The sequence below is a fragment of the Macaca fascicularis genome, chromosome 18 (assembly GCF_037993035.2).
Source record: "Macaca fascicularis isolate 582-1 chromosome 18, T2T-MFA8v1.1".
Taxonomy (NCBI): domain Eukaryota; kingdom Metazoa; phylum Chordata; class Mammalia; order Primates; family Cercopithecidae; genus Macaca; species Macaca fascicularis.
In genome coordinates, this window is record NC_088392.1 from 74,331,036 (window position 1) to 74,358,180 (window position 27,145).

The 27,145-nt window shown below is 37.6% G+C and overlaps 1 long non-coding RNA gene across 1 annotated transcript; it reads left to right on the forward strand.

The window, feature by feature from the left end:
* The first annotated feature begins 1,240 nt into the window (after positions 1-1,240).
* On the forward strand, positions 1,241-26,114 carry LOC123570016 (uncharacterized). Its single transcript, XR_006693929.3, has 3 exons — positions 1,241-1,418; positions 12,753-13,611; positions 23,180-26,114. It is a non-coding gene; the product is annotated as an uncharacterized lncRNA (long non-coding RNA).
* Positions 26,115-27,145: the final 1,031 nt, after the last annotated feature.

Genomic DNA, 27,145 nt, shown 5'->3' on the forward strand with positions numbered 1-27,145 from the left:
GGCCCAGGACTTGCAGCCCTATTCATCAACCTCTGGGGAGGGGAGAGGGGCTGGAGAGTGACATAATCACCAATGGCCAATGATTTAATCAGTGATGACTATACAATAAATCATCTTTTAAAAATTCCAAACAATAAGGTTTGGAGAGCTTCGGGGCTGATGAACACGTGGAGGTGCTGGGAGGGTACTCCGCACAGAGAGGACGTGGACGCTCACTGCCCCATCTCTCATATCTTGCCCTATACATTTCTTCCATTTGGCTGCTCCTAAGTTGTGTTCTTTTTTATAAAAAATCCGGAATCTAGTAAGCAAACTGTTTTCCTGAGTTCTGTGAGCCGTTACAACAAGTTATCCAACCCGAGGAGGGAGTCACGGGGCCCCCATTTATAGCTGGTCTATCAGAAGCACAGGTGACCACCTGGACCTGTGACTGGTGTCTGAGTGGAGTTAGTCCTGTGGGACAGATCCCTGAACCTGGAGGATCTGATACTATTTCCAGGCAGATTGTGTCAGAATTCTGTTAAATTGTAGGATAACCAGTTGGTGTCTGCCCGAGAATTGAATTGAATTGTCGAAGTGTTGAACGTATCATGTGAAAGTAAAGAAGGAAAAACAGTTTGTTTCTCTCTTTGATGGGGACACTTTGTTTGAAATCCCTGTGGCACCATGGCTGGTAAGGTTGTACTAGGTGTGAGTCTTTTTCACCTTTTCCCTTCATAGGAAAAGAAGGCAAAAGAGAGGAGGTGCTATTGGCCTTTGATAAGATTGTCAGGTAGTCTACCTGTAACCCTTATCCCCCAACTCCTAGCAGTCGGTTCCCTGGGACTGTTTTCAAATACCTATTCATAGGGACCTGGAGTCAAATGTGTCCATCTGTTCTTACTCTCTCTTGAACTCTGGAATAACTACATGTAATACATCGCTAATCATTACCTTTCCAGGATAACATATTTTTGTAAGCTACTTACAGCTTTTCAAGAAGTCACCAATGACCTACTAGTAGAAACTTGAGATTCATTCAGAGGGAGCCATTTTTCATAAGAATAACTTTTAGTGGTCCTCTTTTGAAAAAGCCTGGCCTCTTGAAGAGAATTGCCATTTTTGAACCTAGAGGCCCGTTCTGCTGCCCGCATTGCTTACATTTGCATATACTGCAGAACTTATTTCTGGGTTCCATGAAACTGCTGCCTACACAGCCAATCTGCCACTTCTCCTGGCAGAGGCCTCTGTGCACAAGTGCGCACACCGCACACATACAGGGCAGGGCTGGCCACGCTTTTCCACAAATCCAGTTTCCGAAGAATACCGAGATGCTCCAGGTCCCCTCAGAAGAAGGGTTGCTAAAAAGCAACAAGACTCTAGTGAGCAGAGGTCTCTGAGCTGGTGCTGATCTCAGGGAAGACGAATGTGGATGAAAGGTGAGGGGGCTTGTAAGACATGAATGGGGAAATGGAATAACCAGAGTGGAGTACAGGCAAAAGGGGGAGATCTTCCCTCTTCTTTCTCTACCTGGCCTAATGTGAGCAGACGTCATCAGAAGGGATTCTGTTATAACAAAGTCATTTTCTGTGACATGGTTTGTACTAAATGGAACAAGGCTGGTTTTGAGTTTTCAGCGTGCAATTACCAAGAGGGCCTTTTAATAACTTCGGCTATTCAATTGCTAGATCATATATTGCCATTCCCTAGCTTGTTGCAGTAAAGGTGATGATATAGCCTGCATGCCATTGCAGTAGCTTTCTTCATCACTTGTTTACCAGAAGTCAGGGAGACGGCTTTTCAAAAAATGAGCATAGACTTCCAGGCAGCAAAGCTTTCTAATCCCACCTGATGGTCCTCAAGTTATCCAGAGCAGCTTCATGGAGAAGAACGGTAATTAGGTTGATTGAATCCTCATGGCTGCATGGCTTTTCAGCTGCTCTGATGTATTCTTTTGAGTATAAATAAGTTTTCAATGAGTATTACAGAATAGGCAATACCATAGGAAAAGACTGCCAGTAAGCTCTGATTTTAGATGCTGCTCCCAATGTAGCTATTTAGTTCCTTGAATTGTTAGCTCTCTAAAGCCCTGTCTTACCCTCCCTAAATCCATGAGCCTAGATGGTTGGGTGTAATGAAGAAGTCTGGGATCATAGAAAAGCTGTCTGGCTCTTGTGGAAATTAAACCCTGACCTTTGTCTCAGTAGCAGCAGGCTTTAAATAGTACAGCCCAGGACCATGTCTTGGTTTTGGTGATTTCTTATATGACTAAAGTGTAATAAATAATTTTGAATGATGCCTTCACATTCTGAAACCATAAGCCTCTTAAACGTTGGTCACAAACTTTTTCTGGTTTATCTAAGACATTGTTGGCGCTAGCACTGGAAGTCCTACATCCAGGAATCCCCTTGAACTAGGGCAAACTTAAATGGTTGACCCCCCTTCCTTAAAAGGTATAATGCAACTTCCCTAGGATTGGATCTATTTCTCTGTTCGTTTTGTGGTCTAGATTTCTTGTTATATCAGTGCTCTCCTATCAGTTATCTCCACTATATGAGCGGCACCAACTGGCACATTTAGCTGAGGGAAGGGGTGGGAGTGAGGCGGGAGGATGGAATGAGGGATGAAGAGAGAAGGAAGATTAATGTCATATTGGAGTCGGACTGCAGGGCTTCTTTTACACTATAAATATTGTATGAAGTGCTGATGTAACCTTTACCGCAGCATGACATGGGATTTGGCTGTTTTTATGGCTCGTGATTAAAGTAAGAAACAAGTCTCTGATTAGATTATTCTTTTCCCCCTACAGACCTCTGTCCTTCATATTTCCAAGAATGCTATTTTATTTATGTTGTCCATCTAACTGAGACACCAAAATATGTAGATCACCACCTAGGCAACATAAAGAAGCATTCTTTTTATTCTTGACCTCAGATTATTCATAATCTAAAATGCTGGCTTGGATGAGCATTGCAGGGAAAAGAAAGAGTTGAAATTGGCAGATTTTACCTCCTTTTAAAAAGTCTATTATCTATAAGTGGTGAAACCCACTGATGTTTTGTTGAGGTTGCATAAGAAAATAGATGGGTTTTTAATGGTATTAGTTTGTTGCAATTGCAGATAGCTAAATACAGTCAGCTAAAAAGCAAATTGAGCTCTAAGGAACCGAATTAAATCATTTGGTTTTCTCCTTCTGGTCTATCCTATTCAGTAATTTAATTATTTGTGAAACTTTTAAACTCAATTGACTCATTGAATTTGTTCAAGTTGGATGGTGTTTGGTGTTACACTCATTATATATTTTTTGGTCCTGGTCCAGCAATTAGCAACTCAGCTTTATTCAATCATACAGAGCCAACTATATTTGAAATGCCTGTGTTCAGCGTTTAATGTCTTCAAGTGATATCAATTTTTTAAATTCAGAACATTAATCTGCTTATTATGTGGAAGTGCAATAGAACTATCCAATTGAAATTGAGGGGGCTTTTCTTCTTTTTGTAACCCTTTATATGAATTTATTGGATGGAATTTTAAAAATTCAACTGTGATGATTAAGGCTAAAAATTAAAATGATCCAATATAAATAACATCAGAGGGTGAACCCTCATAAATCAGCAAGTCTGATGTTAAAAATAGTTCCAAAATATTATTCTAGCTGTTAGATGCCATCTACTGGTTGTAATTACTATATGATACAACCGGCCGTGGTTTTAATGCAAAGGGAGAATACCCAAGACATCTATAGTTAAAATTCAAATCGTGTTTTATGGCACTCATATTTTGTGCAAATCAATCACTGAATAAGCTAAGCTACATTTTGAAATTCAGACTGCATTTAAGAAAAAAGCTACTGTGAACCAGAATGCCTTACTTAGATTTTACTTGTATTTGTAAAATTTGGTCTTCCAAGAATTTCTGCATGGTGGGCCAATATGATTTCTGGTGATTCTACAATCTAGTTTTTTTTTTTTTTTTCCAGATGTAGTATAGTATATAGGGATCTGGAGATCGTTCTTCCTCATTGTACCTGAATGCATTTTGCAAAAGCATTCAGATGCCAGCTGTTCTCCATGTAGGATGTGGAAGTGTGACAGATACAGTGGTTCTTGTGCTGTTGATTAATACACACAGGCTCTATCCACATTTCTGTATTTAAGAATGATGAGTACTGATGTCCATTATAAAGAAAATTAAGTATGTAAACCAATCTCATGCCACTTCCCATATTTGTATATGGAGACTGTGCTTATGCTCTAGGAAGGAATAATTAGGTACATTACAGATAAAGAAGTTAACAATTCCCTGGATATCTTAAATTAGAGGAAAGCACACAGATAGCAAAGTCTGCTAATGAACAGGTGCTGGCAATTTGGAACCTGTAAATCAAATCCAACTGGCTGCCTGTTTTTGTGAATAAAGTTTTATTAAAACACAGCCATGCCCGTGTGTTTGCGTATTGTTTAAGGCTACTTGCAACAGCAGAGCTGAGTCATGGAGACAGACACCATATGGCCTGCAAAATCTAATATATTTACTATCTGGCCCTTTGCAGTAAGTTTGCCGACTCCTATTCTAGAAACTTAGATTCTTTATTAAGGCTATCATTTAGTGGAAATTCTAAATCAGCATCTTTGCTTCCATCAACCTCAATTTTGCAGCAGCCATGGCTTGTCCCATGAGAGATGATTCTACCACAAGAACAGGACCACAGGGATGGCTCCTCTTTGAAGTTTTTACAGCAGCCTCCTCTCTGGATCAGCCAGCCAAGTCCTGCTCCCGGATCCAGGGAGAGACCATGGGTGCCCTCTAGGGTATGGTACAAAGGGAGGATGTGTTCCAGTAGAGAATAGAATAGGCCTTTTCTTTCACCTTTTGGTTTCCAGGTGCTGACATACATGTAGGAATCTTGGTAGTAAAATCGAGTTTAATGGTTATTGAAATAGAACTACCAGAGAAGTTGTAGAAGCACATGTTTTGTACAAGTTGGTTAATTGTCAGCAGCTTTGAATCGTGTAACTGCTTACAAAAAATTTCACATGGTCCAGGAATGAGAGGAAACAAATGTATGAAAAGCAAATTCCCAGATACTTATATGTAAAATAAAAAGCAAACTAACAATAGTTTAGAAATTTTATACTTTCATATACTGCTGTTATGTAGAAAAGAGATTCAGGAAACCCCTAAAGCTGATTGTTCAAATGTCATATTTATTGATATACCCGAGGCCCTTCTTTTTGTTAAAATTACCTACATTGATGATAACAATGGAAGAAGTAGGATTTGCATAATATCTTTCTAGGTATTTGTGAAGACATCATCTCTTTTGCTCAAAAATGCTCTATGGTAAAGAGAGGGAAAACTATTATCTATCTCTAACTTCAATGAAAAAAAACAAGGATTCAGAACAGAAAGTATCAAAACTGAACTGTGGGTTTGGATAATTATATTCTGGCTGTGATGTTGGGGTAAATTATCTCTTGGGGTAAAAGAAAAATCTCTAAGCTTCAAATTCCATCAGCTGTTAAGTAAGAAAATATCCACCCCACGGAGTTACCATGGGGACTGGGGTTGTCCCTTGCCTGGCGTCGGAGAATTTGACTGGTACACAGTTCCTTACAATGATTTCAACTTTTCCTAACTAAGAAGAGTGACTCCCTGTGCCTATACACAATGTGGTTTTACACTGAACACCTGCTTTCCTTCTGGGAGTCTGAACTGGGTATATGTTAGGCAGAGGGTGCTTACGTGACCAGTTCCCCGTAAAAACCTTGGGCTTTTCTAACGAGAACCTTGGCTTATCTAATGGGCCTCCCTGGGCAGAATCAGCAGATGCTTGTTGCTGGAGAAAGAAGCATGCTCCTGGGTGGCCCCTCGCAGGAGGGAGAAAGCATAAGGAAGCCTGCATACTGGTTTCTCAGGACTCCACCATGGCTTTTTCTCTTACAGTCTGGCTGTATATCCTTACTATGTTGCTGGAAGGAATCTTAGCCGTGATTCAAACTAAATGATCCCCATGAGTTCTTCTAGGGAAACTCCAAATATTAGGGTAGTCTTAGGGACCCACAACACCCTATATAGTTTCTTTATATTTTAATGCTCACTTGATTAGGCTAGCCCAATAGTTCCCAACCTTGGCTATAATTAGAATTACTTGGGAAATTACACACACACTTTGCTCCAACTGCCTGTACTCAGCCTCAGACCAATTACATCAGGATTTCTGATGTGTAAGACCCAGCAATTGGTATTTTTTAGTTCTGGCATTTCTATGTGGTTATTTTTTAACAGTTTCTATGTCTTTGTGGAAATTGTCTCTACAAAGATATTGTCAACCTTTTCCACTAGATTCTTTGGCGCCTTTTTTTCTTTTTCATTTTATTTTGAAATCTTAGACTTACACTAAATTTACAAGAACAGCAGAGAACCTGAATACCTTTAATTTGGTATAACTATAGTACAATTATCAGAACTAAGACATTAATGCTGGCGTGTTACTACTAATGAAACTATAGACTTTATTTAGATATCACTAGATTTTTCTAGTTATATCCTTTTTCTGTTTAAGGATTCAATATAGGGCCCCACCTTGCATTTAGTTGTCTTCTTTTTCTTTTTTTTTTTTTTTCCTGAGACAAGGTCACACTCTGTTGCCCAGGCTGGAGTGCTATGGCATGATCTCGGCTCAGTGCAACCTCTGCCTCCCAGGTTCAAGCGATTCTCATGCCTCAGCCTCCTAAGTAGCTGGCACCACAGACATGCACCACATGTAGAGATGGAATTTCACCATGTTGGCCAGGCTGGTCTCAAACTCCTGGTCTCAAGTAATCTGCCCTCCTCGGACTCTCAAAGTGCTGGAATTATAGGCATGATCCACCATGCCTCGCTGCATTTAGTTGTCTTATTGCCATAGTCTCCCCGATCTGTGACAGTCCTTCTGTCTTTCCTTGTCTTTCATGACCTTGACACTGATAAAGAATTCTGGTTTTTGCAGATTGTCCCTCAATTTGGCTTTGTCTGATGTTTTCTCATGATTAGACTGAAGTAATGCATTTTCAGTGAACTCTGCAGAAGTGGAGTACCTCTCTCAATGTATTACAGCAGGGTTATGTAATGTTGATATGTCTTATTACTAGTGATGGTAATGGTGTTGGGTTCTGGATTTCTTCACTCTAAAGTTTTCAAACATTCCTTGGCAAGGTACATTGAGACTGTGCAAACACACTGTTTCTTTTTAAACTTTTGTCCACTAATTTTAGCATCCATTGGTGAATCTTTCCTACAACAACTTTACTGCAGTGTTATATCAGTAATATTTGATTTCCCTTATTTCTTCTACATTTATTAATTAGAATTCTGTAAGAAAGAGCTCTTCTCCCATTTATTCAATTATTTATTTATATCAGTATGGGCTCATAAATATTTATTGTACTCTATACATTTGGATCAATTATTATTATTATTTTATTGCTTAAATGGTTCCACCTTTGGCCACTGGGAGCTTTTTTCATGTTGGTGTCTGTGCCTCTTGATATAGTCCCATCATCTTTTGAATACTTCCTTACCTTTTGGTACCATAAGATGCTCCTGTTTTATCTTATATTTTCCCTAACCCTGCCTTAGAATCAGACTTTTTTTCAAGGAGCTGTGGTTCCTTTTATGGAGAACGGGATTTAGAAACCAAGATCTGGGCACTGGGTGTGCTCACTGCTAATGTGGAATCACTGCCTCCAGTCCCTCTCTGTGGATGGAGTTTGGAAATATATGTATGTATACCAACCCTTGCGTACACACATCTATTAGTTTCCACATCTCTCTACTGAACATACTTTTTTAAAAAAAATGCTCATGAATTCATACTAATTTCTTCTATTGCAATCCAACACCTCATGTTTCATTCTTGCCTTCCTCCTTTCCTAATTCATAACTTTTTCTTGGATAGTGAGAAGCCTGACTCTCATTATTGATAATATTTTTTATATGTTTAACCCTAATACAGATACAAATTAGTTTCAGAATAGCCAACCAAAAACCGTGTAAGAAACAAATCTTTTAACTAGAGCTTAGTGGTTGTGTGCAGTCCCTGGTGTCTTTATCCTTTGGCACCTTCATTGGAATCACTGTAAAGTTCCTATCTGGTCATTCCAATATCTAGGCCTTCTGGGTCTGCTGCTATTGACTCATTCCTGGTTTTGACCACAGGTCACATTTTCATTCCTCTTTGTGTGTCTTGTAATATTGGCTTTTACTTGAACATTTTGTATGAAAGAATGGTAGAGACGGAAGTAAACAACACTGACTCCAGACTGATTCTGTCTCATCTGCAGTCATGCTGGGTGTGAGCTTTGTGGAAACTTGAGTTTCAGTCCGTTTACCACCAGTTTCCAGTGTTTTAGGTCAGAATCAGACCTTGTTCTTCTGCAGGGATACAAGCACTGGTGAGATCCTGGAGAGCTCTTTTGCTTGACAGCTGAACCGGCCAGCTTTCTGGTTAGTTGGGAGACTTTTCTTCACTTTCCATCCCAGCTTCCAGTTGCTCTAGAATCTTGGGGAATTTATGCTCTCCAGCCCTGCGCAGTACTGCCATCCATTCTGTGGAGGCCCCTTGGCTTCCTGCCCTCCCGTCTCTTTTGGAGGGCAACTGCCTTGCCCCTGGGGGATACACTTCAAGCCTTCATGGGGCAGCCCTCTGGACACCTTGATTTTAGCCCAGTGAGACTGTCAGACTTCTGACATGAAGACTGTTAGATGATAAATTTATCTTGTTCTGAGCCAATATGTTTGTGGTCATTTATCACTGAAGAAACAGGAAATGGATGCCCTCCCCCTAAACATTCAGTAAAGATCTGGGGGAAAGAGTTGCAGGTGGGGAAAGTTGCTTTGTGCCTGGACCTATGGAATTCTGACTGTGTGAAGCAGCCCACTTCTGGCTATTAAAAGCTCGTTAAGAGTTGGGCTGGTGGTGTTGGGATGAACTGTGTCCTCACAAAATTAATATGTTGAATCCCTAATCCCAGCATCTCAGAGATTAACTGTATTTAAAGATAAGATCTTTAAAGAAGTAATAATGGTAGACAGGACCATATCCAATAAGACTGGCGTCCCTCTAAGAACAGGGCATTAAGGCACAGACACAAACAGAGGGAAGAACTTGTGGAGGCTTGGAGGAAGACAGCCATCTACTATACAAAGACAGAGACATCAGGATGAAACCAACTCTGCAACACCTTGATCTGGGACTTCCACTCAGCCTGTGGTGCTTGTCATGCCAGCCCGAGCAGACTGGTATAGCTGGCTTCTCCTGACTCCCCTTTACAGAGGGCACCTCCCCTTCCTGCCACTCCACAGGTAAGAAAGAAGTCATGGGTCTCTCATCTCCTGTCAAGGACTCATCACTTTCTGAAATTCAACTAATTTAAGCTTCTTTGAATCGTTAGCTCTCTGTTAGCTTATAAAAACAAAAATCACAATTTATACAGCTTAATTTGGTAGAAGTCTTCAAGCACTAATGCTTCTGAGAAGTGTTCTTCCACAGCCAGAATGAAAATCCCCTTGGCTAAGAGGTCCTAGTCTACAACCTTGGCATATTTTATAAAAAATTAAGGTACCAAGCAACCTTCGGAAGAACATGAAGTCACAGTCCCCCATCCCAACACAAACACACACATACACACACACACACTCCTTTCACCTCATAGTCTTGAGACAAATGCTCTTTAACCTGTAGAGTAGGTCATTTTGACCCTGTTTTAGGCCACCAGTGAACATATAAGTTTGTGTTGGTTTTTTCCCCTAATAGTGACCTTTCTTCCTTCCTTCTTTTCTTTTCTTCTTCACTACTGTGACCCAACAGACATGTAATAGAATGACAAACTACACTGTAGGGCATAAGCTTCTGGAAAGTAATGGCAGTTATGTGACAAGAAAGATTGCCAGCCCAAATCTCAAACCTCTATGGAAGTTCCTAATGATGGTACACCATGTAGTGGTATTTGAACAGTTCTCCTGGACTAATAGCTAATAATTCTTACATTTCTACTTCATATTACCTTTCTAAGTATCAAGACATCCAAAATATTTGTATGCCATCTGCTACCTCTTTTGTGCTAAGCTTTTTAAAAAATTTATCTAACACTTAACAATTGACTTTCTTTTTATAGGTATTCAGTGCAGTAAAATTTCACTTTAGAAATATCTTTCATATATTTTTAGACACTTCTCCTAGGGCCTTTCACCCTCCAAAGATAGAAGACAATTTTCTCATAATTCTGTAAGGCAGTGAATTTTATAGACATATGTATACATGTTTCATAATTAAATTGCTACTCAGTGTCTCACTGTTTAAGGGAGAGGGATGACCATGTTCAGAAGCCCAGAATCCTCACTCTGTCAATAATTATAATTACCAGTAAGACTAACAGAGTCAGTTCCCACATTGAGTGAGTGGCAAAGAGCAAAGTATTTAGGCCTTGAAGAGATATTGAGATCACTGAGGTAGAGATCACTTAAAGTACATTGATCCGTACAAACGCCATGGGTCAGATCAATCTTCAGAGACCGAGTTCTTAGCTTTGCATGTCCTATGCTGCTTCTCATTCTTGAGGCATTTTCTGAACTGTCACAGACTCACCAAACCCCCAAAGCATGCAGAGGTGTCATTTACAGTGAGCCCTATAACTTCCAGGTAGACCACAACATCAACATGTGTATGCCAGGACGTATTGTCCCGGTGGGAAGTCTACATGGGAAGTCACGTGTTTCTCAGAAGGTGGTTTTGGCAAGCAGGAATCAGAGCAGCAGCATTTCTTAGCAACTCAGCAATTCAGCTGCGATAGTCCAGTGTGGCAGATTCCACCCTCTACCCACCACAGGGATCAGAACTGGTACAGCTGCTTGTTAAGACCCTGGTCACTGTTGGAAAGAAACTGAAATCCTTGCTGTTTCACCTCCTTCTCCTTCTTAAATTGTTTTAAGTATTCCAAGATGACTTTCAATGTTCTGTTGGTCTTTGCTAGGATATAATATATTGGTCCTACATTTCTCTATAAAATTTCAGTGACTTTACCTAAGAGTTTGCCAGTCTCTTCTATCAAGCACTCAAAATGTCTTGGGTTACTTCTAAGAAGGCTAACCACTTTTCTTAGGTGTTAATTTCCCTATTTCGACTTCAATAGGTTACCTATTGAAGTATTTGGAGTAAAAGAGACTATCACAGTCACCTGGTGGCCCTATAACAATATTTATTATGTAATTAAATAAAATACTAGTGGCTAAGAACTATTGAGCCCTTACTACTACATGCCAGATAAAAAAACTATATGTTTCATATCTAGTATCTCATTTAACCCTCATAACAAACCTAGGAGGCGCAGGAACTATTATTATCCTCCATTTTATAGATGCAGAAACAGGTAAGCAAAGTCTGGTCACCCATGGTTTTAACTGCTCTAATATATTGTCTCCACCAATCATAACAGGCATGATTGATTCCATTAGCCCTAAGCTACAAAGTCAGGCACTAGTATAAGTACTAGATATGATACAGTATGAATGATTGTTTAAAATGTAATTCCTTTATAACGTAAGGATTTGGGTTGGACTTAACACTTCTATTTCAGAACTAACCATGTTATATAAAATTTGTATTGCATGAGTTTTCATATTTCAAGGGCGTGATTTAGCTTGTGGTACATCCAACTGCATGAAGTAAGGAAAGTGGCTATAATAGAATGCCATGGTGTGTATTAACATTCCCATTGGAAAAGCTTCCTCAGAACTACAAATTTATGACTCGCATGCTTAATGGGGGTCAGGTTGAACACTGTAACAAGCTGCCAGGTAATCTGATGCATACTTTGAGCACAGGGACTCTGCTTCCAGGAAATGCATAAAACTCAAGTATAGACAGGTCCTCAATGAGGGTGTGTTCAGAAGGCTTGTGGCCAAGAACCATGACATTAACGCAACCCATTAGAGACTTTTCCTTCTTTTATCATTCAGACTGTATACATCAGATCAGTGGTTTTAAAAGCGGTTTGCCACTAACAGCAATCCATCACAAGTTTTCACAGGTTTTTGATTTCTTATAAAATAAAAAATAATGTCATTGGAAACATCTCTGTTAGAATATTTGACTAATGAGTCCTGTGTTCAGGCCTCAGGTTGTGCTGGGAGGATGTCCAGAGTCTGTGGTCATCAGCTACATCCTGGCTCTTCATTTCTGGAGGAAATATTTTCTATTCCTCTCTACTTTGAAATTCTATAGTTTTGTGTCATGTTTTAATTCCTTTGACATTGTTCTTACAGTGTGGTCATTTGAAAGCTAAATAAAACTACCTGAACTTCTAGATAATCGCCCATATTTTAGTATTTTTCTTTCATTAATGTTCATATATAGTGATTTTGTTTCTCAGTTGGAGGGGTAACTTTATCTACCAAGGGATATATGGCAATGTCTGGAGATATTCTTGGTTGCCACAACTTGGGGGACAGGGGTACTACCAGGATCCAGTAGATAGAAGCCAGGGTTGTTGCTAAACATCCCGTGGTGCCTAGGATGACCCACACCACAAATAACTGTCTGGCCCAAAATGTCAACAGTGTCAAGGTTGAGAAATTTCGGCTTAAGGAAAGCACTTTTGAAAACATTAAGATTTACTTATGCTTAATTTTAGTCTGTTGACATGAAGATGTTCATCATGTTTTAATATTCTTATTAATTAAATGGTGCTTGTCTACTTTCTAATTAGCATTAAATGACTTTTCCTATATTTCAGGGCTATAGAAAGATTTTTTAAAGATCTATATAAAGAACAAGAAGTTAGTCCCTTTCGGACAAAAATCTTCAGTAAAATTGATCTGTGCCCCAGGCACACAAAGAAGCAGGAATCTGGGTATTCTCACTGTGAATATTCCGTATGTCTAGCTCCTGGAACCAGAGAATACCAAGGAAGACAGATTATTTGGAAGATATGGATGCCAAATTGCTTCTCAATCCAGTCTCAGAAGCCAGAGATGTCAGTGGGTGCTGCTGTTTTATTTCCTGTGAATCAGAGGATAATCAGAAACCAAATGAAAATATTGCCACAGCTAAGATTGAAAAGAAGGCAATTTATGAGTGAAGTGTGGGTTTCAAATGAGATCTTCTCTGTTGACAGAGAGCCCTTGCTCCAAGCCAATACCTGAGCTTCTGCCAGTTCGACCAATTATAATGGAGGAAGGAGATGAGGGATTAGAAAAAACAAAGCTGACAGATGGCAATTTGTGAAGAGTTGAATCAACATAAATTATATCTCATCAGCGAGCGGAGGAAAGAGAGGATGTTTTCCAGTGTTCGGCTAACCACTGAGATGGTGAGCATGCCAGAGGCATAGCAAGCAAACCACTGGGCACCCTCGAGAGTTGGATGCAAGCACAGAGCTGGAGAAATACCCTTTATTGGAAAGCCATATGGATTGCAAATTGTGGGTAGACATCTATTTGAAACAATACAATAAATGAACATCTGGGATTTTGGAAGGTGTGTGTCATAGACTACAGAAAATCAGAACAAAAATTGCCCGTAACTAGATATGATAATGCAGAAAGTATCCGAGACTCGCCAGTACAAAACCCACCTTTTTAATAGTGTATAAAGTAAGTATAAATGTTTTTTTTCTGAGTTTGGAAAGAGTTGACTGAAATCATATAAAATGTTTAAGCTATCAATTTTTTCTGTAACCTTAAAATTTCCTTCTTTGAACCTAAGTAATTAAACATTAATGTTAACTTTCCAAACTTTTGTAACTTCAAGGGAAATAGAAAAGTCAACTTGTCAGCCTCAATACAATAACATATAGTATAAAATAATATAGATATGGATATACATAAAAATGACTTTAAGTCATGATAATTATAACTTTGGGAGTTAAGTAAAAAAGATCTCCAAATTCAAATATAACGAAATTAGGTTCATGTGAAATAAAAATCTTTTAGCAAGATTTCTGCGTGAAGATTTTTCATTGTATGAAAACCCTGTTTTCTCTAGTGAACAAACTAGAACCCAGTCAGAATACGTAGACCAGCAGATGGCACTACAAGGAAAACTAATAGTCTCAGATTTTCATAGGGCTTAAAATTATAGAATGGGAAGATTTCAAAGTGAATATAAAATAGATTGAAATCTATATTTCTGATTATATATGTAAAGGCAAAGAAACAGATTTTGGGAAAAGCAATATAAGGCTTATGTCTACTTTTTTTTCTTCATTTTGAATGATAGGCTGTGGTACAAATGAGTTTTACACATCCTAAAGATTGTTTCTAGTCAACAAATATATTTTCTCAAGTTATCATTAAAATGATTATGCAGAGATATTATCATAACAGTTGTTCAACTGGGAAAAGCAGCAGGTGGTTAACTTCTTGTAAGAAACTAACAGCATCTCAGTGGGTGGCCTATTGCAAGGGGCAGTTTGAGGTTCATAAAGATTTTTGTGACCCTCCTGTATGCCTCTACCATTTGAGGATTTTGTGTAGGACAAACATTTGTAAAGGCAGAAAACAGTATTTAATATTTAATGAAGTAATCCCCCACTGATGCTTCACAGCAGATGTGCTTGACTTAGTAGAATGTTGGAAAGAAAATGTACAGACAAACACATTAAAAATTATCAGACATCTTCGTAGCCTCTCCCTGCAGGTGTCTCTGAAGGGTGATTACCTTCTGCACAAGATGGAAATAAAAATGGGGAAAATGTTTTGGTACAAAAGTACAAGAAGTGATTTAACGATGGGCAGGAGTCATAAGCTCCAGATGCATTATTATTTTTTTTTGTTACTTCCAGTTTTACCTTTTTTTCAAGATGAGTTCTACATTATATGCAGGACTTACAGAGGAACAATAAGACAGTCTTTAATAATTCATATCTGAGATGAGTGAAAATAGAAGGGTGCATCTTATTATGAAGACATCAACTGGATTAGTTATTCTAGCACACAGGAGACACTACAAAACCATCTTCATTCCCACTGAAAAGGCACATTCTTTTCTTTTCTGTCTTGAAAATTTCTGATGTTGGCGGGATTAAGATTCTCAGATAAGCACCCCTTTGATTCTTAATGGTTTGCTCCCCTTTGGGGTTTAAACTTAAGATCTAGATGTAGTTTTGCCAGCCAGCAAGACAAGACAAGGAGACAATAAGAAAATGAACTTGGGGAGCGAAAAGGTCACTTTTCCATCATGCTCGATGCATATTTTGATGTGAACTGGCAGAAAGAGTTGCCGCAGGAAACCGTGTTATGAGCGGCATCAGTACTGCCTTGTTGAAAAACTGAACAGTGTATGCTGCTTCCTCGAGACCAAATTCTGTCATTTGAATCTGAAATGGCAGCTGTGTCAAAACAAATTTACATTATGAAGACCTAATTCCAATTTCTAAAATGCTGATTCAAAAATCTGTGTAACTCGGCAGCAATCAATTATATTTGTCAACCTCTTTGAATAACTGTTTATTAATTTCTCAACACTCCAACACTGGATCCCACGTGGCCCCGTGGTATAAAAGCTATATTTTCTGAATCAATAATAACTGTCATTTATTAGACTTCTGACATCTAACGATCTGGCAGACTAGACATTATGAAGAGTTGATTAGCTAAAGTACTGATAGATTCTGAATAGATTATAAAAAGCACGATTTTTCAAGCACTGCTGACCTCATAAGTAAATGCAGAGAGTTTTCAAGGCCAAAACAAGCAAAAATGACTGCAAACAAGAGAACATAACAGTGGGTTGCGATTGCACTTGAGCATAGCAAGAAGCTGGGTTTTTCCTGGGGTCAGATGCCCACACCAGGAGTAGGTTTGGACCTGGGACCCACCTCCGAAAGTGGATAAAGTTGAAATGTTAGGAGTTCCTTGTAGGCACATTATCGGTGGAGGAAAGCAACCCAGGAACTCAGAACTCTCATGGATTGTGTGGTCAAACATAGTCAAACACACAATCATCACACACCCAAGGAAACAAACCAGCAGAGTGAGAGTTTGCAAAAGCAATTCATCAGTATATTTTACCTCCTGAACAAAGACTTCAGATGACTGGCATGATCAGATTTGAAATAGGAAAGAACTATCACAATCAAATATAGAATTTTTAAAAGTAAGCAGGAACTAAGGACTATCAAAAATGCAGATGAAATACAAAGTGTAATTCTTGAAATGTTCTAGACAGCGTATTATGCACAGATGAAGAGAGAATTAATATCATACTTTAGTTCAATTTAAAAGGAAGCCCTGCACCTCCTGAAAGAAGGGAAAAAATAATAAACATCAAGATAAATCCAAGTTACCCAGAATGCAGCCTGGAGATAAGGATTTGAAGACAAAAGATTATGTGGAGGACACAATGAGAAGGCTGAAACATAAATGTCATCAGTATTTGAGAAGAAAAAGTGCAGAACATAGGGGCATGGATAGAGGAGAAAAACAAAATTATGGGGGTTACAGCAGAAATAACAGAAGCTAAAAGACTGGAAAATAACACCTTCAAAGTGCTAAGAAAAAAACAACTGGCAACTCATAACTATATACCTGCTGTGCTTCCTGAGTTCGAGTGATTCTCTTACCTCAGTCTCCCAAGTAGCTGGGATTACAGGCACCAGCCACCATACCTGGCACATTTCTGTATTTTAAGTAGAAACAGAATTTCACCATGTTGGACAAGCTTGTCTCAAACTCCTTATCTCAAGCGGTCCTCCCACCTTGGCCTCCCAAAGTGCTGGGATTACAGATGTGAGCCACTGCGCCTGGCCCGAAAAAAATTTGTATAGAAAATTAAAATATTTAAATTGTGAAATTAAATAATGAGCTAAGATACTGATTTTTTTTAATACCACATAAGTTGAAAGATGTGAAATTGGATTTAATCTTCTAAGCCTGTTATTGTTCAGAAGCAAGGTTAAAGTAGAGATGCAGGTAACATTTTGAGGGTAAATACTAAAAACACAGAAACAGTGAATCACAAATCAGTACAAGGAGAAAGAGAAAAATAAAAACAAAACAATTTTAAAAACCAACAAAAATCATGGAAAATGGAGGACGGATAGAAGGCACAAAGCAAGAAGCTTGAGACAAGTCTAGGATTTCTATTTCTGGTTGTATAAATGATATTTATTTATTTTTATTTTTGAGACAAAGTCTTGCTCTGTTTCCCACGCTGGAGTGCAGTGGCACGATCTCAACTCACTGCAACCTCCGCCTCCCAAGTTCAAACGATTCTCTTGCCTCAGCCTCCCAAGTAGCTGGGACTGCAGGTGCCCGCCGCCACGCCCAGCTAATTTTTGTATTTATAAATGATTTGATACCTGAGACGACCCTTTCAATGCAAATTAGTAGAAGTTTGGATAAGACAAAAATAAATTATTTAAATGCACAAAATATGGAATATGAGATGGTATAAGATTAATAAATGCATAGATCCCCAAAGTGAAGTGAGAGCAGGAATCCAGAAAGACATGGAGACACCAAAGCCAGATTTCACCCTCAGGGTTTCCGCTGGACCTGGAGAACTTAGGCAGCACATCACCCCCACCCTTTGGCCACCGCACAGGAGTTAAGCATAAGATCCCAGGGCCTACTCAAGGTGGAGAAATTTAATAGAAGCAGTCTGCATAAATTTGTGATCTCACAGAGCAACATCCTTTGCATCAAGGTTAGTGAGAAGCCCACAGTGAAACAAGCTGTCTTACCCTTGGTGCTGGGTAAAGGGAGGAAATCTTCCCTGAGGATTCATGTTCATAAATTTGTCCTCGTATAGGCTTTTGGTCTAAGGTTATATTAGCAAAGTGTTCAAAAAAGACTTCAAACTGATAATTTAGAACAGAATGGTGTTAGCAGAATCCTAAAGCAGCAGACAGAAGCAAACAAATGTTCTCTAGAAGAACTGAACCTCAACTCACACCTCAGAGAATTCCTGGCAACCCAGTTCTAAGAAAGTGAGCAGCTTTCAGTCAAAAGGAACATGTGCAAATGAGGAGGACAGAATCAACAGACAACAGAAAGAGATTATCCAGATTACACGAGAACTTCAATATATTGAAGGAAATAAAAGAGAAGATTGAAAAATGAACAGAAAACAGTCTATTAAGAAGGCCCATGCAGATTTGAAAGAGAACTAAACAAACTTCTAGAACCGAAAGTTATAATAATTAAAAATTGACAACTTGGACACATTAAACAAATTACACTACTGAGAAAATCAGTGAATGACTGAGACAGATCAATCTATCCAGAATGTAGTACAGAGATAGAGATGAAAAAGACAAAATAAAGGTTGACACAAGGAGAGCGGAGTGAAATTTAACACAGTTAACTGAGGTTTCAGAGAGTGATAAAATCAAACAGAGACAAAAGCTGGGGAGAAAATATCAGATCCAAGAAACCCAGTGAACAGCAGAATAGATAATGGGTTTTTTTAAAAAATAAAGACATATAATGAAACTTCAGAATGCCAAATAGAGAAGATTCTAGAGGCCAGAGAGAAAAGATGGACTAAGACCAAGGAGGAACTGGCATTGAGATTAATGTCTGACTTCTCAAGGACAGCAATGGAAGCCAAAAGACAGTGGAATAGTAGCTCTGGGGTGGTGAGAACTGACAATCTGGAAGTCTATACTCAGACAGTATTTTCTAAGAATGAATTCAAAATAAGATAAATAGAAACTGGTGATTTTCTGGGTTTCTAGCCAGAAGCTTTGCTGAAAGAAATTCTTAAAAATGCACCTAAATGAATATTTTTAAATCCAGCTATATGCTAGTTATACCCAAATCATAAGAACCCAAAGACTAATGCAGAATGGAAATTATTAACCAAAAAGAAAATATTAATCAAGTATCCCAGAGAAGACTAGGCACAACTAGTTAATATGTGATGAAAAAGTTTTTTAAAAAGGAAAAAAGCATTACAAGTGGTAGAGTTTCAGTTCAGAATGATAGAAGTTTCAATTCATTAGGAAGATATGGAGGTCTAAAATTTCATCTAAAAGCATAATTTAATTTTCAGAAAATAGAACTGCAAGAGGGGAAAACAAATACATAGTTGAATATTTGAGCACACCTCTCTCAGAAATTAATGGTTCAAGCAGAGAAAACATGAATAATGATATAGAAGATTTAACAGCACAATTTGCAAGTTTAGATACATGGAGCATTGCACACAACAGCTAATGAATGCACATTCTTCCAAGTAGGTGGGGACATTTTCAAGACTTGATCACCTGTGAGGACATAAAGCTAGCCTCAACAGAAACAAACACCACAGAAACATTCTCTGGGCAAAATGCAATTAAGCTAATAATGAGCTAAAACAAAACTAGAAATAAATTCCATATATTTGGAAATTTCAAAACTACCAAATAACTCATGGATCAAAGGAGAAGCAAAATACTATGTCAAACTTGTGAAAGGCTATGGTACCTGTAGGGAAATTTAATAATTGTTAATACTTTCATTTAAAAGAAAAAGGATCAAAAAGGTCATCAGGCATTAATCATCCTACATAAGAAACTAGAAAAAAACCCAGCAAATTAAGTCCAAAGGAAGTTAAATGAAGAAAGGTAATCACATAGAAAAAAGTCACAATTAATGCAAGAGAAAATAAACACAAATGAGAGAATAAAGGACAAAAGTTGGTTGTTTGGAAAAGATAAAAAAACCGACAAGACTTTGAAAAGGTTAAGAAGAAAGAAAAAATAAGAAATATTAGGATAAAAAAGTACTTAACTATCGATACATCAGAAATGTAATAGGTAAGAATGTACTATAGCCAATTTTAAGCCCATAAATTTGAAAATTTAGACATAATGGCATAATTTTGAAAATACAACTTTTTACACTGATTTTAGAAGGAATAGAAAATCTGCCTATTTTTATAAATATTAACAAAATTGGATCCATCAAGAGAACCACAAAAAAAAAAAAAAAAAAAAAAAAAACCTCTTCAGGCCCATTGGACTTTACAGGAAAATTCAAGGAACAATTAATTTCAAGCTTACACAAACTATTCCAGAGAATCACGGCCAGTGTAGTTTTAATACCAAAACCAAACAAGAAAGTGGGGAAACACATAAAACCAAAAAAAAAAAACTAAATAAAATATCAGCAAAAGATACTATATTATATTATCACCTAGGAGTGTTTGTCTCAGGAATGAAAGGATTGGTTTAACATTACGAAAACAATTCACTGGAATAATTGAATTAACAGTTTAAAGGAAGAAAGTCATGTCACTGTTCCAATAGATGGAGACAAAGCAGTCAGTGAAAACTCCCTTTTCATGATGAGAAGTTCTGCAAATGTTCCATAATCTGACAGAGGACATTTTTAAAAAAGGAGAAACCCTATAGCAAGCATCATTCTTAATAATGGCATATTGAAATAGTTTCAGAAGGAATGGTACCAGCTCCTCTTTGTACCTCTGTAGAATTCAGCTATGAATCTGTCTGGTCCTGGAGTTTTTTCAGTTTGTAGGCTATTAATTATTGTGTCAATTTCAGAACTTGTTATTGGTCTGTTCAGGGATTCGACTTCTTCCTGGTTTAGTCTTGGGAGGGTGTATGCGTCCAGGAATTTATCCATTTCTTCTAGATTTTCTAGTTTATTTGCATAGAGGTATTTATAGTATTCTCTGATGGTAGTTTGTATTTCTGTGGGATCAGTGGTGATATCCACCTTAATCATTTTTATTGAGTCTATTTGATTCTTCTCTCTTTTCTTCTTCATTAGTCTGACTAGTGGTCTATCTATTTTATTGATCTTTTCAAAACAACAGCTCCTGGATTCACTGATTTTTTGAATGGTTTTTCGTGTCTCTATCTCCTTCAGTTCTTCTCTGCTCCTAGTTACCTCTTGACTTCTGCTAGCTTTTCAATTTGTTTGCTGTTGTTTCTCTAATTCTTTTAATTTTGATGTTAGGGTGTTGATCTTAGATCTTTCCTGCTTCCTCTTGTGGGCATTTAGTGCTATAAATTTCCCTCTACACACTGCTTTAAATGTGTCCCAGAGATTCTGGTATGTTGTGTCTTTGTTCTCATTGGTTTCAAAGAACATCTGTATTTCTGCCTTCATTTCATTATTCACCCAGTAGTCATTCAGGAGCAGGTTGTTCAGTTTCCATGTCATTGTGCAGTTTTGAGTGAGTTTCTTATTCCTGAGTTCTAATTTGATTGCACTGTGGTCTGAGAGACTGTTTGTTATAATTTCCATTCTGGAGCTATTCAATACATGAATAGAGATCATATCAAGTTTAAAGCTTCTGCACAGCAAAGGAAACAATCAGCAAAGTGAAGAGACAACCCACAGAATGAGGTAAAATATTTGCAAACTACTCATTTGACAAGGGATTAATAACCAGAATATGTAAGGGGCTCAAGCAACTCCATAGGAAAAGAATCTAATAATCCAATTTTAAAATGGGCAAAAGCTTTGAATACACATTTCTCAAAATAATACAAACAAATGGCAAACAGGCATATGAAAAAGTGCTCAAAAAGTGCTCTAACGGATCATCAGAGAAATGTAAAATCAAAACAACAATGAGATATCATCTCACCCTGGTTAAAATGGCTTATATCCAAAAGACAGGCAATAACAAATGCTGGCAAGATGTGGAGAAAAGGGAACCCTTTTGTACACTGTTGGTGAAAATGTAAATTAGTATCAACACTATGGAGAACAGTTTGGAGGTTCTTCAAAAAACTAAACATAGAGCTACAGTGTGATCCAGCAATCCTTCTGCTGGATATATACCCAAAAGAAAGGAAATCAATGTATCAAAGAGGTATCTGCTCTCTCATGTTTGTTACAACTCTGTTCACAGCAGCCAAGATTTGGAAGCAACCTAAGTGTGCCTCATCAGATGAATGGGTAAAGAAAATGTGGTACATATACACAATGGAGTACTATTTGGCCATAAAAAAGAATGAGGCCCTGTCCTTTGCAACAACATGAATGAAACTGGAGGTCATTATTGTTAAGTGAAATAAGCCAGGAACAGAAAGATAAACATTGAATGTTCTCACTTATTTGTGGGATCTAAAAATTAAAATTAAAATAATTGAACTCATGGAGATGGAAAGTAGAAGGATGGTTACCAGAGGTTGGGAAGGGTAGTAGGAGACCAGGGTGAGGTGAGGATGGTTAATGGTACAAAAAATAGTTAGAGAAAAACATTAAGACCTAGTGTTTGATAGCACAACAGGGTGACTATAGTCAAAATAATTTAATTGTACATTTTTAAATAACTAAAAGAGTACAACTGGATTGTTTGTAACACAAAGGATAAGTGCCTGAGGGAATGGATACCCTTCATTTTCCATAAGGTGATTATTATGCACTGTATGCCCTCATCAAAATAGCTCATGTACCTCATAAATATTAATACCTCCTAGGTATTATTACTACTCACAAAATTTAAAATTTTTTAAAAATAGTGTTAAGTAAACTGGTTATCTACATTGACAAAAGAAAAAATTGGATTCCTACTTTCACCAAACACGAAACAATTTCCACATAGATTAAGAGTAACATGTATAAATCAAAACTATGTAATTTTGAGAAGATAATATGGAAAAACATTTTAATGGCTTTTTATGTCTTGAAATAGGGAAGAATTCCTTATACAAGATAAAAACTGTGAAGAAAAACTTGACTATTTTGATACTAGAAACTCATAGTCATAAAAAGATATCAAAAAGGGAGTGAAAATACCAATTACAGACTCTAAAAAGAAATTTGCCACACATATAATGAGAAAATTTTATCCAGAATGCTTAACTCCTACCTAAAAGGATGGACCAAGAACATGAAAATGCATTTCACAGAAAAAGATATACAAAAGATTACAGGCAAATAACAAGACACTCAACTTTATTATTAATCTGAGAAATTAGAATTCTTATCACAATATTATTTTATTTCTCAACCTTCAGACTGGCAAAGATAATTAAAACCCAAATAACAAGTATTGGTGAGAATATGGAGCAAAAGGAACTTCCATCAGTTTGTAGTAGGAGTGTACATTTGTATAATCATTTTAGAAAACAATGCAGGCTGTTCTTCCTTATGGAGTAGCCATTCTTTATTTCTTTACTTTCTTAATAAACTTGCTTTCACTTTACTGTACTAATTTGCCTCGAATTCTTTCTTTCTTTTTTTCTTTTTTGAGTAGGAGTCATGGTCTGTCACCCACGTTGGAGTACAATGGTGCGATCTTGGCTCACTGCAACCTCCGCATCCTGGGTTCAAGGAATTCTCCCGCCTCAGCCTCCCGAGTAGCAGGGATTATAGGCACCCACCACCACGGCTTAGTAGAGATGGGCTTTTACCATATTGGCCAGGCTGTTCTCTTGGCCAGGCTGTTCTCGAACTCCTGACCTTGTGATCCGCCTGCCTTGGCCTTCCAAAGTGCTGGGATTACAGGTGTGAGCCACCATGCTCAGCGTCAAATTCTTTCTTGTGTGAGATCCAAGAACCCTCTCTTGGGGTCTGGATCAGGAACTCTTTCCAGTAATATTTTTCTGGCAAACCATGAAGGGATTATACTGAAGAGACCTCTGACCCAAGGGAAAATCATCTGTGTGCAACACCAGTTGATGGCTTTGGCCGTGCCTGCTTATTACGCCATGGAAAATGCATGCTTTCCTGGTCTTCCTCCAAGGGTTCTTCCCTGAAGCTAGTAATTCAATTAAGAAACTGGCAAACCGAATCCAACAGCACATCAAAAAGCTTATCCACCACAGTCAAGCTGGCTTCATCCCTGGGATGCAAGGCTGGTTCAACATACGGAAATCAATAAACTGTAATCCATCACATAAACAGAACCAACGAAAAAAACACATGATTATCTCAATAGATGCAGAAAAGGTCTTTGACAAAATTCAACAGCCCTTCATGCTAAAAACTCTCAATAAACTACGTATTGATGGAACATATCTCAAAATAATAAGAGCTATTTATGGCAAACCCACAGCCAATATCATACTGAATGGGCAAAAACTGGAAGCATTCCCTTTGAAAACCGGCACAAGACAAGGATGCCCTCTATCACCACTCTTCTTCAACATAGTGTTGGAAGTTCTGGCCAGGGCTATCAGGCAAGAGAAATAAATAAAGGGTATTCAATTAGGAAAAGAGGAAGTCAAATTGTCCCTGTTAGCAGATGACAAGATTGTATATTTAGAAAACTGCATCGTCTCAGCCCAAAGTCTCCTTAAGCTGATAAGCAACTTCAACAATATCTCAGGATAGAAAATCAATGTGCAAAAATCACAAGCATTCCTGCACACCAATAACAGACAAACAGAGAGCGAAATCATGAGTGAACTCCCATTCACAATTGCTTCAAAGAGAATAAAATACCTAGAAATCCAACTTACAAGGGATGTGAAGGACCTCTTCAAGGAGAACTACAAACCACTGCTTAACGAAATAAAGGAGGACACAAACAAATGGAAGAACATTCCATGTTCATGGATAGGAAGAATCAATATTGTGAAAATTGCCATACTGCCCAAGGTAATTTTTAGATTCAATACTATTCCCATCAAGCTGCCACTGACTTTCCTCACAGAATTGGAAAAAACAACTTTAAAGTTCATATGGAACCAAAAAAGAGCCTGCATTACCAAGACAATCCTAAGCCAAAAGAACAAAGCTGGAGGCATCATGTTACCTGACTTCAAACTGTGCAACAAGGCTACAGTAATCAAAACAGCATGGTACTGGTACCAAAACAGATATATAGACCAATAGAACAGAACAGAGGCCTCAGAAATAATACCACACATCTACAACCATCTGATCTTTGACAAGCCTGACAAAAACACGAAATGGGGAAAGGATTCCCTATTTAATAAATGGCGCTGGGAAAACTGGCTAGCCATATGTAGGAAGCTGAAAATGGATCCCCTCCTTACACCTTATACAAAAATTAATTCAGGGTGGATTAAAGACCTAAATGTCAGACCTAAAACCATAAAAACCCTAGAAGAAAACCTAGGCAATACCATTCAGGACATAGGCATGGACAAATACTTCATGATTAAAACACCAAAAGCAATGGCAACGAAAGTCAAAATAGACAAATGGGGTCTAATTAAACTAAAGAGCTTCTGCAGAGCAAAAGAAACTACTGTCAGAGTGAACAGGCAACCTACAGAATGGGAGAAAATTTTTGCAATCTCCCCACCTGACAAAGGGCTAATATCCATAATCTACAAATAACTTAAACAAATTTATGAGAAAAAAGCAAACAACCCCATCAAAAAGTGGGCAAAGAATATGAACAGACACTTCTCAAAAGAAGATATTTATGCAGCCAACAGACATGTGAAAAAATGCTCATCATCACTTGTCATCAGAGAAATACAAATCAAAACCACAATGAGATACCATCTCACACCAGTTAGAACGGTGATCATTAAAAAGTCAGGAAACAACAGATGCTGGAAAGGATGCGGAGAAATAGGAACACTTTTACACCCTTGGTGTGAGTATAAATTAGTTCAACCATTGTGGAAGACAGTGTGGCGATTCCTCAAGGATCTAGAACTAGAAATACCATTTGACCCAGCTATCCCATTACTGGGTATATACTCAAAGGATTATAAATCATGCTACTATAAAGACACATGCACACATATGTTTATTGTGGCAATATTCACAATAGCAAAGACTTGGAACCAAATGTCCATCAATGATAGGCTGGATTAAGAAAATGTGGCACATATATACTGTGGAATACTATGCAGCCATAAAAAAAGATGAGTTCATGTCCTTTGCAGGCACATGGATAAGGCTGGAAACTATCATTCTCAGCAAACTATCACAAGGACAGAAAACCAAACACCACATGTTTTCACTCATAGGTGGGAATTGAACAATGAGATCACTTGGACACAGGGCAGAGAACATCACACACTGAGGCCTGTTGGTGGGTGGGGAGCTAGGGGAGGGATAGTATCAGGAGAAATACCTAACATAAATGATGAGTTGACGGGTGCAGCAAACCAACATGAGACATGTATACCTATGTAACAAATCTGCACGTTGTGCACATTTAAAAAATTAAATTAAAAAAGAGAAAGAAACTGGTGAATGAAAAATCATACAACTACTGGATCTTCTTCTGTCTATTTGCATGTGTTGTGTGTGTGCTGTTTATATGTGAAAGAGTTTTGATTAATTGGTTTAAAAGTAATAAGAGTTTAAATCAAATATTTTGTCAGAAAAAGAAAAACTACAGTGCCTTTTGGTTCATCTGACTTTAGTAAGCTTTGGGAAATAAAGACAGTTTTAAAGATTATTGGTAAAATTAAAATGTCTTCAAAATTTAGACATTTGATCTAAATTAGGCAGATCAGATATTAGTTTTCCTACATGCTTTAAGTTCATAAACTGCTGCTTTAAGTTTTAAAAATTGTTCAGTTTACCTACTTTGGATTATTAGATTCCAGATATGGCCTGGGGACATGTGGAGTTAGCCATGCCCGCTAGCTGTGTTGGAAACAGTCAGACCTTATCTGCACTTTTGTCTGATGTCCTAGGCTCCACACAATTGCTTACTAACCAGGTTTTTCACCAAAAGTAAACTTTGCTAAGAGTTAACATTGTAATATGTATCTGAGACTACTAAAGAAACAGTTCTACAGGCAAGGCATGTAAGGAAAGCAGAATGTACTTTTAGTAAAAGACTGTAAGAAGGCAAGGGAATGTGGATTTCTCGCTCATGTTTAGAGAGTTAAAGGATTGTTTTAAGTGAGATAGAAAGTATCTAAATGTTTCAACAAGTTGTGGAAGGTTTATAAAGAATTAATTGTAAAAGAGATTCTCTGTGTGAACATATTTGCTAAAGTTAAAGGGGTATTATTCAGTTTTTCTGTAAATTGAATATTAAAATAAAAGCAGATAAAAACTAAGATAAATAAATTAATTATTAATTAATAGTAATACACAATAAAATAAATAATAGTATATTGTAATATATTGTAATATATTATACTATATTATATATAGTATTGTAATATATTATTATAATATATTACATATAATATGTAATATATTATGATAATGTATTATATATAATATGTAATATATTATAATGATATATTATATATCATATAATATGATATATATC